Here is a 15,210-nt window from a genome sequence, read left to right on the forward strand (position 1 = left end):
TTAACTTAGGTCAACGAACTCCAGAATGTGCTTGCACAAAGCTCTGCATGTTTGTAAGTAGAAAGACATGTATTTATATAGCACCTGTTGGCATATTTCACAGTGCTTTATAGCCAATGAAACACCTGTGGAAGTGCAGTCAATGTTGGATGCATAGCAGCCAATTTTGAACACAGCAAATTCTCACAAACAACAATTTGATAATGACCAAATGAGTTAGACTCTGTCTGCAGCAGCTGGGGAAGTTAACTTAATTAAATAAATCTGGAATAAAATCTCTAGTCTCAGTGATAGTAACCATGAAACTAGTAGATTGTTGTAAGAAGCCTTGCTACTGAAGGAAATCTGCTTTCCTGGTCTTTGTCTGGACTACGTATGACTCCAGACCAAGTAATATGATTGACTCTTAATTTCCTCCTCCATTCAGGTTCAAGTGGAAATGCTGAGAGAGAGAAAGAAATCGGTCACTGCACCAGGGGTCACTCCCCTGCTCCTCTTTGAATAATGTTACCTCCAGCCATATACTGCAAGCAAGTGGGGCTTCAGAATGAAATCTCATGCAAAACAATACCTGTATTGTTGAAATTGTTTTGGAGGATTTATGAATATTTGAGTTGGATTTTGAAACAATTAGGAATATATTTTAATGATGCAAACTTCTGAACCATTGGGTCTTAGGGATGAGAAGGTTTGTATCAGATTCCATTTTGGTAAAACTGCTATCTACCTTCTGCCGCACTTCAAATGATATTTATTTCCACTATACCATCACTGACTGATTAGGAGACAATGTGTGCAATGCTAACTTTACCTCTGGGATCTAAGTTCAAGCACCAGCTTCGAGTGATGGGATAAAAGCTTTCTCTCCTTGCTGGCTCATATTGAACTGATATAAAATCAGCTTGAGAAGTCACAGTGCTGATACAAGAGGAAGTGAGAGCACAGAACTAATTGCCTCTGTCATCTACTGGAGCTGAAAGAGGGGCAATTGATGTGAGCAGTGGAAATGGGATATTTTTAAACAGTCAAGTATATTATTGAGATAGCTTGTGTCAGCATCTGAGAATGTTGGATACAGATGTTTGGCAAACTCTATTAAGAAAAGAAATTACACCCCAATTTTACTATTCTTCAACCTGAGTTGAACAAATTACAAGGAACCTTCTCAAGAACAATTTTAAATTTTGCAATGTGGTTATTTTATGTAAACAAATAAATGCAAGGCAACAATAAATGTATAATCTTACATCACTTAATTGGCTGTAAAGTACTTTGGAGATTCTGAGTTTGTAAAAGATTCAACCTGTTTCTTTCTCTTTTCAAACTTCCCATCCATCCTTGCCTAGTGTTGCAAACCAAAGTCCTAATTTAATCCATAATGTGCAGTAAATAAAGACATCACATCTGGGTAGTATATTTGTTATTTGCTGGGCTAGCACCCAAATTCCTGAAGAGCAGAATTACCCCCACAGGTTGCTGGGGAATTTAAATGAATCTGGAAAAGAAATCTAGTCTCAGTCATAGTAACCATGAAACTAGTGAATTATTATAAAAAGCCATCTCGATCACTAATGCTCTCCAGGGAAGAAAATTGACCACCCCTACACTTTTTGACCTAAGTATAACTCCAACTAATTCTAAACTCTTAAATATTCCAAAATATCTTGTTAACAGATATTAGTTCCAGAATAAAGAAGTTGCATTCATATCGCAACAACCCACAGCAAACAAAAATAGCAGTTTCTTTTAATTCTGCAGAACACTTAAGTGTCCATCTTGAATGACTGTATGCAAATGATCGCAATTGACTGGGCTTCAGACAGGAGTTCATTCATTTCCTGTCATACAGCTTTTAATGTAATGTTTTTGCTTCATGTCACACACTATTCTCCTTGAAGCATGATAAGTAGAACTAGACCATCTGGAAGATTAGATTTGCATTGTCAAAGGAAATCTGACTGCAAACCCACAGGAGTGAATGAGTTTTCAGAACTACTGAGGCTGCATCCCTGCAAGGAAGATTTGTGCTTTCTGATGAAAGGATAAAGCCAGACTCACTAGCAAAAATATGCATGTGCGTCCTGCACCTTAACAGCTTTCAGCTGCTCAGTACAAAATAGTATAACTGAGACTGGCATGTACATCTTCCACCTGGCTTGTCGCAATAGTTAAAGAATATTCATACATGCTTCAGGTGGCAGGTACGATGGAGGAAACTGCGTAGCCTTGCAAAGTGTGCATTTTGACAGATGTTTTTTATGAACAGGAGCACAAAAGCAAGATTTAACATCTGGTTCTCATTAACACTGGTTAGCTTACAAATAAAAGTTGACAGCTTATTTTTTTTCATAACTTTTATATTCTGTAATGAAGGTTTTGTTTTGCAAACTATTGAACATAATTACCACTTATATATATATTCATAGACCTGGTGCATCCTGTCTGAGTACAATTATTAAGCATGCTGAGTCTGTTAAAAGCCCCATTAAATCTACAAAAGGAAATGCAAAAACATAATGAAAAAATTAACCTTGACAGTCACGATACTTTTGCTCGTCCAGACATATAATTGATTTGCTTGATTTATGCCGGTGCATTGGAAATCAATAAATATTCATATGAGTGGACGTTTGAATAGTTGACCATGAGCATTTCTACAGATACACAAATGAACATTTTCAATCAGCTTTTCTGACACATACCCTGACATTATAAAAGCACACATAAGACATTGTTTCGTAATTTGTTCTCAGGGTGTGAAAGTTTCCCATTCAATCAATTGCCTTCTTAATAACCGTATCGTCCAGGATGCCCTGCCACCCTGACCATTCCCTTTTCTCTCTTCTACCTTCTGGGAGAAGATACAGGAACTTGAAGGCCCAGACAACCAGACTCAAGAACAACTTCTTCCCCACTTCTATCAGACTTCTGAACCAATCACCTCTTTCACATCCCTTTCCCAGTGATGCTGCCACAATCTCGGACTCCTAACTCTACCTCTCTCGGTTATTCTGTTATTGACACTTTAACATTTCTTTTTTCACTACTTCAGACCGCACTACCTTACTTTGTACCATTCTGTTGTTTTGCACTTGTACTTGTCATTACCATGTAAACTGTTTACTGTGAGATCCACGTGAGCAAGGAATTGCATTGCACCTTGGTGTGTATGACAATAAATTAATCTGAATCTGAAAGGATTGTAGTTACATAGCACCTTTCACAGCCTCAAAATGTCCTGATGTGCTTTACAACTGATTAAGAACTGTTGAGGTGCAGGGCACAGTTGTAAAGTGGGTAAGAACACAACTAATTTGTGCACTGCAAGCTCTTATAAATGACAATGTGAGTAGAGTAATATGCAAGTCTTGTGCTTGACAGCCTGGATTGTCCATTTGAGACAAGATCCCACCATGATGCTGGAGAATTTGAATACAAGCAACTAAATAGAATATAGAATAAAAACCTGAGCTCATTTATGGCAACCACAAAACTATTGGACAGTCTGGGCGGCACGGTAGCATAGCGGTTAGCGCGATGCTATTACAACATCAGTGATAGGAGTTCGATTCCCATCACTGTCTGTAAGGAGTTTGTACGTTCTCCCATGTCTGCGTGGGTTTCCTCCGGGTGCTCCGGTTTCCTCCCACATTCCAAAGATGTACAGGTAGGTTAATTTGGGTTTAAAATGGGTGGTGCAGACTCGTTGGGCCGGAAGGGCCTGTTACCACGCTGTAAATAAAATGTTTAAAAAAATTTAAAAAGAGAAACTCATTCAGTTTAATGATCACCTATAAGGGGGAAATGAATATCTCACCCTGGCAGTTCATACATGTGACTCCAGTCCCATCAGTGTGGTTGACTCTGAAATAGCCCAGCAAACCTTTTGATTCAGAGGAAGGTTAAGGCTGCCCCTCCTCCCACCTTCTTATTCCGACTTCTGCCTACTTCCTTTCCAGTCCTGATGAAGGGTCACAGCCCAAAACGTCAACTGTTTATTTCCCTCCATGGATGCTGCCTGACCTGCTGTTCCTCCAGCACTTTTTGTGTATTGCTCCAGATTCCAGCATCTGCAGAATTTTTTGCATCTCCGTTTTGCTGCCCCACTGCGATGCCTACCCTGAAGAGGTTTTCCTCTTCTCTTCAACGGGAGTTCTGTGAGACCCTCTCTCACTGTTCCCCTTCCGTGACTCGGCTGCTCTCCAGCTCTCCCTGCATGTTCTCCTCTCCCTCCCCCCCACCTTCTTATTCTGGCTTCTGCCCTCTTCCTTTCCAGTCCTGATGAAGGGTCTTGGCCCGAAACGTCGACTGTTTATTTCCCTCCATGGATGCTGCCTGACCTGCTGAGTTCCTTCAGCACTTTTTGTACATTACTCCAGGTTCCAGCATCTGTAGGATTTTTGTGAACCCAGTAAATTCAGGACTTGTTAGCGATGTCCTGAATTTTTTAAATGACCAGTGAATGTTTTGTAAACTGTACAGGGTAAATGTTGTCTTCTCTTTTTTGCTCAATGTTAACAAGATATTTCTTAAGGGTCCTTTGCAATAGGCTAGTAAACCGTGCAGCTATGTCAAACCACTCCAGAGAAACATGTAGGGTCCACCTTCACCATAATGATTGCAGCTGGTGAAGAAGGTAGCTCACTACCGCCCTCTTAGGGCAACTGTGGAAAATGTAATAAAGATCACAATCCAAATGTAATTCTGAAATTTGATGAAAGCCCGTCAATTTGAAATGTTAACTCTGCTGATCGCCCGACTAATGCTGCCTGACCTGCTGAGTATTTCTGCAATAATTGCCACTCTTGCCAGTGGTGCGAAATAAATTTTCAAAAGTGAAACTCAGATCTTACAGCAAACCATGGCAAGTGTCCTGCGGAGAAACAGACCTATTAGGCCACCGTTTTGCTCCTCAAACTGTACTTTCTCCCTTTCCCATCCCTCCTTCATCGATACATTGAACTTTCCTTTAAATGCAACTCTGGTTTTTGCCTCACTTACACCTTGCAGTAGCAGCTTCCACATTTTTGCCACTCTTTATTTAAAGAGTTTTCTCCTGAGTTCACTGTTGGATCTTATGTTGATGACCTCTAGTTATGGACTCTCCCTTGAACAGAAGCCCTTTTCTCTGTATCTACCCTATCAAAGTCTTTCATCATTGCCCTTCACTTGTCTCTTTTTGAGAGAAGAGAGCCCCAAAGTGTTAAACTATTCTTGATGTCCCCTCACTTCAGGGTTTACCTTTGTGAATCTATTTTCCTATTTCATGGGGTTCAACATAAGTTTTAAAATAACTTCTCTGCCTTTCAGCTCAGTTTCTCCAGAAATGACCCCCGAAGCATGTATTTTTACGACCGTATTAAGCTGGATCAGTACTTCTGGTAATGGATCTGTAGCCCTTACAATTTAACTACGGATCCGTGCTTGGTCTAACACATGTTAATAGCAGAGACTATGCATTGTATTCCACATCCAAAATTAGCCTTCATTATCTTCCATGGATCTGAATTTCAGAAGAGTAATGTGCAATCCTACTAAATCCATGTGGTTAGGGGATGCAAGTAAGGATGAACTTCTACCCTATTTATCCAAGATGGACGTGGCCTTCTTTCTCTTCATACAGAAATGCACCTTCACTGACTCATCTCCATGTACTTACTAATCACATGTCCACTCTGCAAGCTAAACACATCCTGAATTTTGGCTTAACCTTCATTTGTGTTAACCGCACCTCCCAATTTGGAATGGAATACAAACTGCTGCTTCCTGAGTCCAGATTATGAAATTATACTTTGAATCGCAGTGATTCTAGCCAATCTTCTGCCAAGCTGAGCAACTATCCCTCAATACTTGCTCTCTGTTTTGTGGTCAGCACATTGACTACTTTGAAAGGCAGCAGATTTTTGTGATGATATTCAGTATACAGAGCAATATAATTGGAGAGCAGCCATATTCTTCTGCCACCTTCATTTTGGATGGTTTGAAAGCTGGAACCAACTTTATACTTTAATTATAAAGCTCCTCAAAACTGGTGTTACGCCAAACCAAATGGTTCCACACGAGAAGACTTAATATTTTCCCATTTCAGTATGCTCCAGGATAGTAGTATTGTACTTAAGCATTACTTAGCCAACAATTAATTAAGCATAAGTATTTGGTAGATGTGTTCACAAGTTGATACATGATAGGTATTGTCTACCATAAGCTTTACAAACATGTTCTCCCAAGTGGTTCCTATGTAAGAACCAAAGGACTTAACACGGCTTTGGTGCCAAAATTGTAAGTTTTTTTTTCTCTTATTTGTTCTTTATCTTATGTTTTGTGGCAATTAAATAGTTTCAATTTAAGAACAAAACGAGGCAAAGGAATACACGATGATGGGTAGATTCCTTTGAAGATGTGGAAGGCCACAGACCTCTGAAAGCATTGCAGCAATTGGATAAAGAGGAATATACCTTTATTGACCTTAGCATAGAACATAAGAACAAATAGCCAATGCTAGAGACATAGAAATTATTAATCAAGCCACAACTAGAGCATTTTGTACCATGCTGGCTACCATATCCCACAGAAAAGATGTGATAGCATAGAGAGGGTGCATAGAGAGTTCGCAAGGATGTTGCCAAGGTGGAGAATTATAGTTAAGAGGAGAAACTGTCTAGGCTGAGATCGTTTTTGTTAAAACAAAGGAGACTCGGGGAAGATTTAATTGAAGGATACAAGGTGAGCAGGAACAACCTAGTTCCCTTCATGGAAGGATGAATAACCAGGGAGCATGGATTAAAGGAAATTGGTAATAAGCATGTAGGGGTCACCTGCCTACGTCTGCTGTGACAAAAGAAACAACATATCTCAGGGCCATGCTGGAGTTATCTGATGCAATTTGCCATTTTACTTTAGGGTCAGAAACTCTCCAGGATATCTCTGGAGGCTCCAGGAATTCAAGATCAATCTCCAGGAGCCTACTGTGAGTGATGTCAGCAAACAGTCACAGAGGTTTTTAAAACAACGAGCTTCTGTAACCTTCTGACATTTTAATTTATTGGTTATAAAGATATTGCCAAGGTAAAATTGGATAGTGAAGGTCCGAACCCCCTGCCAGCAGAGGTAGAAACCTAAACTTGTAAAGAGCATTTGTGTTGCATGAAGAATCTGCGTTCAGCATTTACAAAGGGTACGTAAGACATGGGATTTATAACAAGCAATGAGAACCCAAAAAATAGTACATGTGGAAATCTGAACTAAAAACAGAAAATCAGACCAAAAGGCCTCAGATTCAAAATATTGACTGTTCCTCTTTTCACAGATGCTGCCTGACCTGTTGAGTTTTTCCAACATTTTCAGCTGTTAATATAATGTACAAAACCAAGACACTGACTTGACTACAGGACTTTAAGCCCAGGCTGTGCCTATTCTGATTTTGCCTTTGATTCCCTTCAGCAACACACACTACTAATCAGTTCTCAGCCAGATGACCTCTGTCATCAATCAGCCTTGGCCCAGTAGAGCCTTTTCCTGAGTTTGGAAATAAAATCTTCAGCAAAGGTGTTAAGGATAGCAGAGAGAAACTGGAAAATTAGCTTTCGTTCAGGTTTGCTGATCAGAACAACTTTACTCACTATTTTAATCACCAGCAGGTCTGCCTTAGATTATCCTAGCAGCAACTTGCATCGTGCCAAACAGCGTAACAGGAAATATTTTAACCTTGTTCATCTTAGATAAACTGCTGAACACTGTGGGCAATTCATGCTGGCCAGTAGCTGGTGATTCCAAGCAGTACCATTGGTATTCAGCTGTTGAACTGAAGTAGGAGCCACTCCTGTATGCACTGACTGTGAAACTGTGACCTACTGTTAGAATCAGGAACCAAACTAGTGCAGGAATGATATCAGCGCAGATTTTGAGCTTGTAATTTGGAGGCAAAGGATAAGGAATTTTTTAGCCAGATTGTTTCAGTTTAATGGAGACACTAGAGACTGCAGATGCTGAAATCTGGAGCAACAAACAATCTGCTGGAGGAACTCAGCGGGTCAAGAAGCATCAGTCCTGATGCAGGGTTTCGACCCAAAATGTCAACAATTCCGTTCCCTCCACAGATGCTGTTCGACTTACTGAGTTCCTCCGCAGATTGTTTGTTGTTGTAGTTTAACATTCATTATTAGGTCTCAGCACTTCCATATGCTCTTAACCTTTTTTTAAAATTAATAGCTTTTTAGAATTTACATAAATTTAAGAGAATAAGGATATGTTTCAAGGAAAAAAATGGGAGAATGGGATTGATGGGAGTGCACTAACCAGCATAAATTTGATGGGCTGAATGTCCTTCTTCAATGGCAATAAAACCAGTAACAGCAATGGCAGAAAGTAAACCTCAGCCTCCAGGTTCAATCAGAGCCTATCAGGCATGTTCTGGGGGCAGGACCTCAGCAGTGCACTGCGTGTGGCCCTGTCACCACCTACAGGGGTCAGTGTGAATAGTCCTCCACATCCTAGAAAAAGTGCAGAAAAAATGTACAAGGATGTTGCATTATAAGGATTTCCAAGGATGTTGCTTTCTAAAGATTTACCAGGATGTTGCCAGGACTTGAGTTAGAAGAAGAGGTTGGATGGGCTGTCTTTTTCCTTGGAGCACAGGAGACTGAAGGGTGATCTTACAGAGGTGGATAAAATCATGAGGGTCATAGATAGGGTGAATGCACTCAGTCTTTTTCTGAGGGTTGGGAAATCAAGAGAGCATAGGTTTAAGGTGAGAGGGGAAATGTTTAATAGGAACTTGAGGGGCAACTTTTTGACACAGAGGGTGGTCCAGATAGGAATGAGCTGCCAGAGGAAGTGGTTGACAACTTTTAAAAGACAGTTGGACAGGTACATGGATAGGAAAGGTTTATAGGGATATGGGCCAAACGGGGACAAATGGGACGAGCTTGGATGGCATCTTGGTCGGTATGAACCAGTCAGGTTGAAGGGCCTGTTTCTGTGCTGCAAGGCTCTATGGCTGCAAGGCTCTATGGCTTCAAGACTCTATGGTCTATTACTCTATGACATCCAGCTCAGGTAATTGAAGGGGGCGCTGCTACATTGGGCAATGGGTTCTGTCCTGCAGGGGTGGTCCAGTCTGATCTGGCACTAGGGATGTTCATAAAAAAGATTGCTACCTGATGGTCAAAGGAAGGGGAAAGGTCTGCAGTTAGATAGCACCTTTCACAACCTTAGATTGCCACATGCATTGCAGCTAATGAATTATAGTCACCTACAGGTCAGTGTGGGGATTGCAGCAGTTGATCTGTAAGCTCCGACAAATATTAATAACAACAATCGGTTCCTTGTTTACTGATGCTGGAAGAAATATTAGATGGAACTTTGGTTGGGAGTGAACTTCCTCCTTACCTTTGAAATGATTATCATGGAATCCACCCAGAAGAGCAAACAAGCTTCAGCTTTAAAATCTCATCCTAAAAAATTAAAGCATCTCTGATATCTACTGGAATTTTTAGGGAATGGGATTTGAAGCCACAAGCTTCTGATATACAGGCAGAAGTGGCACCACTTAACAAGTTATACAAGTTCTTAAAGTATGGTGTTGGTTCAAAGGTTTTGCTTACAGTTAAATCCATAAACTCAAATCTACGATACGAACACAGTCTGTCCATACAAGAAACAATCCTGAACATATATTGTTGCTGAGTTACATAGAACTGCTGACTTTGTGTAAGTTAACACAGTTAATTTTAGCCTCTGATGATAATTCATCTTGCTTACCTTGACTGATGCATGCAAGTGACCAGCCTAAGTTCCACTCAGCAACAAAGCACAATGTTCCAGGAACCCAGCTTAATCATACTGACCTATTGTAAATAACACAGCAAAAAATCAGAATGCTAAAATTTGCCCTGTTTGAAAGAAAAAAATCCAAGTTAATTCACCAGTGTCAATATTGAGCATTCATTTTTCATTTTAATGCACTTTGGAAAAAAATGGTGAGCTTCCATTACCAATAACAGGACAGTTTGGGGTACTTTAAAGAAAACATTCATTAAATTGCCTCAGCTATGACAATTATCGAAGGTACTGCTGAAATAATCCATTTAGATAAATACATAATGTTCTTGGCTGGAGTCATTCTGTCTGCAGGCATTGAGACCACAGTACTGAATTATTGGTAAAGTACTTCCCTTATTTTTGCATCAGAATGTGCTGCCAGCAATATGTTTTCATTCAATGGATTGCAACACATAATAATGCGAATTAAATACCTTTTAATCAGAACTTAATCTTTGATAGCCACAATAGTTCAGCTGGATGGAACATTCCAAGCAAATTGAATATTATTTTCATGGATTAAAGATTCACAAAGTAGAGAAACAATTCATTAAAAAAAAGGTAAGATCCTCTAATAACAGTTGCCATAACAGGCATAGATTCCAAAAGAAACGAGCTCAATTTCAAAGTTCAAGTGAAAAGCACGAGGCCACCAGAAGTTCTCTGAAAGGGAACATCAGTGAAGATGGTCCATTAAAAAATTCAGTGAAGAATTACACCACATAAAGATAATTTGAATACTGAGATAAAAATTAACTAGCACCATCTGGAATGATCAACCCCCTCACATATTGAATTGCTGTTTGGAGTGACAATTTAAGTCCTGGCGTGGTTTGAATGTGGAAAGTATGTTGGCCATGTGTTCGAGGCAAGTCAGATATGCTGGTCAATTGATATCAGTAAAACCTACCCCTTTAATTCCCTCCCACTCTGTCCTATTTCCAAGCCATATTTTCCCCTTGATGAGGGAGCAGCACAATGGCGCAGCTAGTAGAGCCACTGCTTCCTGGTGCCAGAGACCTGGGTTCGATCCTAACCTCAGGTGCTCTCAGTGTGGAGTTTGCACATTCTCCATGTGTACGTGGGGGTTTCCTCCCACATCCCAAAGACGTGTGGGTTGGTAGCCTAAGAGGCTGCTGTGGGGGTGGGTGCTGGAATCTGGGGGGAGTTGATGGGGAAGTGGGGAGAATAAAAAATAGAATTATTTTAGGATTAGTGTTAATAGGAGGTTGATGGTCAGTGCAGACTCAATGGGCTGAAGGGCCTGTTTCTGTGCTGCATCTCTCTATGGCTCTATGATTGTTCATTAGAGGACAGAACACCGGAGATCTGAAGAAGCAGCTTTGGGAAAAGAACATAAGAAATAGAAGCAGGATTAGGCCATTTGACTTCTTGCACTCACTCTGCCATTCGATAAGATCATGTCCGAACTTTTTCCTCATCACCACTCTCCTGCACTGACCATATAACCCATAATTCATCCAGTATCCAAGAGCCTATCGATCTTTGTGCGGAATGTACTCCAGCGACTGAGTCTCGACAGCCCCCTTGGGTAGAGGATTCCAATGATTCACCTCTGCGCCCTTCGTAGCTCTTTGGACCAATCTTGCGTCCAGTCCCCATCAGTGTGGCACTTTCCCATGCAACCATTAGAGATTTCTTCACAAAAAAAAAGAATATTACTGCAATTCGCCTACCACCAAAATAGGTCTACAGTGGATGCCATCTCATAGGCCCTACACTTAGATCTGGAGTATATGGACAGTAAAGACACCTCCGTTAGACTATTGTTTAATGACTACAGCTCTGCCTTCAATACTATAATTCCAAGCAAACTCATCACCAGACTCCGAGACCTGGGACTCAACACCTCCCTCTGCAACCGGATCCTTGACTTTCTGACCAACAGACCACAATCAGTGAGGATAGGCAGCAACACCTCCAGCACGATTATTCTCAACACTGGTGCCCCACAAGGCTGTGTCCTCAGCCCTCTACTCTACTCCCTAGGTACTCATAACTGTGTGGCCAGATTCTGCTCTAACTCCATCTACAGGTTTGCAGATGATACCACTGTTGTAGGCCGTTTCTCAAATAATGATGAGTCGGAGTACAGGAAGGAGATAGAGAGCTTAGTGACATGGCGACATGACAACAACCTTTCCCTCAATGTCAGCAAAACAAAAGAGCTGGTCATTGACTTCAGGAAAGGTGGCGGTGTACATGCACTTGTCTGCATCAACAGTGCTGTGGTCGAGAGGGTTGAGAGCTTCAAGTTCCTAGGAGTGAATATCACCAATAGCCTATCCTGGTCCAACCACATAGACGCCATGGCCAAGAAAGTTCACCAGCGCCTCTACTTCCTCAGGAGGCTAAAGAAATTTGATTTGTCCCCTTTGACTCTCACCAACTTCTACCGATGCACCATAGAAAGCATCCTATCTGGATACATCACGGCTTGGTACGGCAACTGCTCTGCAAGAAACTGCAGAGAGTTGTGGACACAGCCCAGTGCATCACGGAAACCAGCCTCTCCTCCATGGACTCTGTCTAAACCTCTCGCTGCCTTAGTGAAGCAGCCAGCATAATCAAAGACCCCACCCACCCGGGTCATTCTCTCTTCTCTCTTCTCCCATCAGGCAGAAGATACAGGAGCCTGAGAGCACATACCACCAGGCTCAAGAACAGCTTCTATCCCACAGTGATAAGACTATTGAACGGTTTTCTTATACAATGAAATGGACTATGACCTCACAATCTACCTTGTTGTGACCTTGCACCTTATTGTCTACCTGCAATACACTTCCCTGTAGCTGCGACACTTTACTCTGTATTCTGTTATTGTTTTTAGCCTGTACTGCCTCAATGCACTCTGTACTACCTCAGTGCACTGTGTAATGAATTGATCTGTACGAACGGCATGCAAGACAAGTTTTTCACTGTACTTCGGTACAAGTAACAATAATAAACCAATACCAACACCAATACGTTACTGGAAAAACTCAGCAAGTCAGGCAGCATCTGTGGAAAGAAAAACAAGTCAATGTTTTGGGTCTACAACCTTCTGTCAGAACTGGGAAAGAGTGAGCTTGAAGTCAGTAAGAAGGAAGATGGGAGAGAGATGTGTAGAACAAAAAGAGAGTCTGTGGTAGATAAGTCAAAATGGATTAATGGGCAGAATTATCAGTGCATTAAGCTACTAGGCCTGTTATGTTACCAAGGCATTTTCATGCAAGTTAACATACTCGCTCCAGCAAGTTCAATCAGATATCATTGATGAAAAGCACCGTTAAATTGAAAATCTACTCTGTAGTGCACCAGGCCACACAATGGAATGTGAGTGTAGCTACCCATCATTGTAAAAATCATGAAAACAGGCCAGCTTTAACGGGGAAGGACTAGTTGAGACAATTCAAGCTGGATGGAAGGATGTTTAGAACATAAAATATAGAACAGTCCAGCATAGGAACAGACCCTTCAGCCCACAATGTTGTGCTGAACTAATTAAACTACTAATTAAATGCCCAGCTAAACCAATCCCTTCTCCCTACACAAAGTCCATATCCCTCCATTCTCTGCATATTCATGTGCCTATCTAAGACCCTCTTAAATGCCCCTATCATATTTGTCTCCTCCACCAGCCTTGGCAACGTATTCCAGGCACCCACCAATTTCTGTGCAAAAAACTTGCCCCACACATCTCCTTTGAACCTATCCCCTCTCACCTTAAATGCATGCCCTCTTGTATTAGACATTAGATGTTTCATCAAGGATGTTTGAAAGTCACACGTTAACACATTGTTGGGAAGAAAGTAGGAGGGCAAAGAGAGGACATGAACTAACTTGGGCAAGCAGGATTACGGAGAATCCCAAAACCTTTTATAAATATATGAGAAACAAGAGAGTAGCTGTTGAAAGAGTATTTCCTTTCAGAGACCGAAAGGGAAATCCATGTGTGGAGCCAAGAGATATGAATGGGATCCTAAATGAATACTTAGAACCATAGAACCATAGAACAATACGGCACAATACAGGCCCTTCGGCCCACCACGTTGTGCCGCCCTCCTCAGTCATCACCTGGGAGAAGGATGTGGAGGATGGAGAGTTAGGGGAGGGGTACACTAATATTCTAGAACATGCCTGTGTCAGGAAGGAGGAAGTTTTAGAGATATTGGCACACATTAGGCGGGTAAATCCCCAGGGCCTGATGGAATCTATCCCAGGATGCTGTCGGAAACAAGCGAGGAGATACCTGGGCCTCTAATGGAGATTTTTCCATGAGTGAGGTACCAGAAGACTAGAGGATGGCTGATGTTGTTCCTTTATTCAAAAAGAGCAGTAGGATAAGCCGGGAAATCACAGGCCAGTGAGACTTAGTTCAGTAGTAGGAAAATTATTGGAAAAAATTCTAAGGAGTAGGATTTATGTTCACTTGGAAAGACAAGCACTAGTTATGAGGAGTCAACATGGTTTTGTGCATGGCAATTTACCTTACAAATCTGATTGAGTTTTTTGAGAAGGTTAATAAAATTGATGAAGGCAAGGCGGTAGATGTGGTATGCATGGACTTTAGCCAGGCTTTGATGAAGTCCCACATGGTAGGCAGGTCCAGAAGGTCAGGTCATATGGAATCCAAAGTGGATCAAAAATTGGCTTGATGATAGAAGATAGAGGGCAGTGGTCGAGGGGTGCGTTTCTGACTGGAAGTCTGTAACCAGTGGTGTACTGCACCACGGGTGCTGGGATTATTGTCCCTTGTCATAATATATTGGTGGACTACTTGATAGCAAAGAAGGTTGTGAATTATAGATCAATTGGAAAGTTGGGAAGAACAGTGGCAGGTGGAACTTAATCCAGACAAGTGTGAGGTAATGCATTTAGGGATGTCAAATATTAACAGGGCATATACAGTAAATGGCAAGGTGCTGAAGAGTGTTGACATACAGAGGAACCTTGGGCAGCAAATGCAGACAGGGCCGAGTGACATATGCCAGCTCCTGACTTGTACGTTCATATGTTTGTAGGTAGAGCTTGCTTTCTTGCTCAGATAACAGCGCAAAAGTTGCCAAGGTATTGGTGTTAGTTCACAAATAATCGAAAAACATCAAAACGTAAAATATTACACAGAGATGGCTGGTCAGGCTCAACATGTTCCAAATCATTTCACATCACCTTTAAAAAGACACACAGTCCCACGTAATGTGGGTTAAACACACAAAGTAAATGGGTGCATTGAAGAAAAGCAGAAAGTGCAGGAAATACAATGCAGGTAAGGCCGCGAGCGTGGTCAGAGAAACAGTCTGAACAAACTCTGAACAGAAGAGGGATGATTGACCTGAAACACTCTTTCTCTCTCCACAGCTGCAGTCCAACCAGCTGAGTATTTCCAAC

The sequence above is a fragment of the Pristis pectinata genome, chromosome 15 (genome assembly GCF_009764475.1).
Source record: "Pristis pectinata isolate sPriPec2 chromosome 15, sPriPec2.1.pri, whole genome shotgun sequence".
NCBI classification, from domain to species: Eukaryota; Metazoa; Chordata; class Chondrichthyes; order Rhinopristiformes; family Pristidae; genus Pristis; species Pristis pectinata.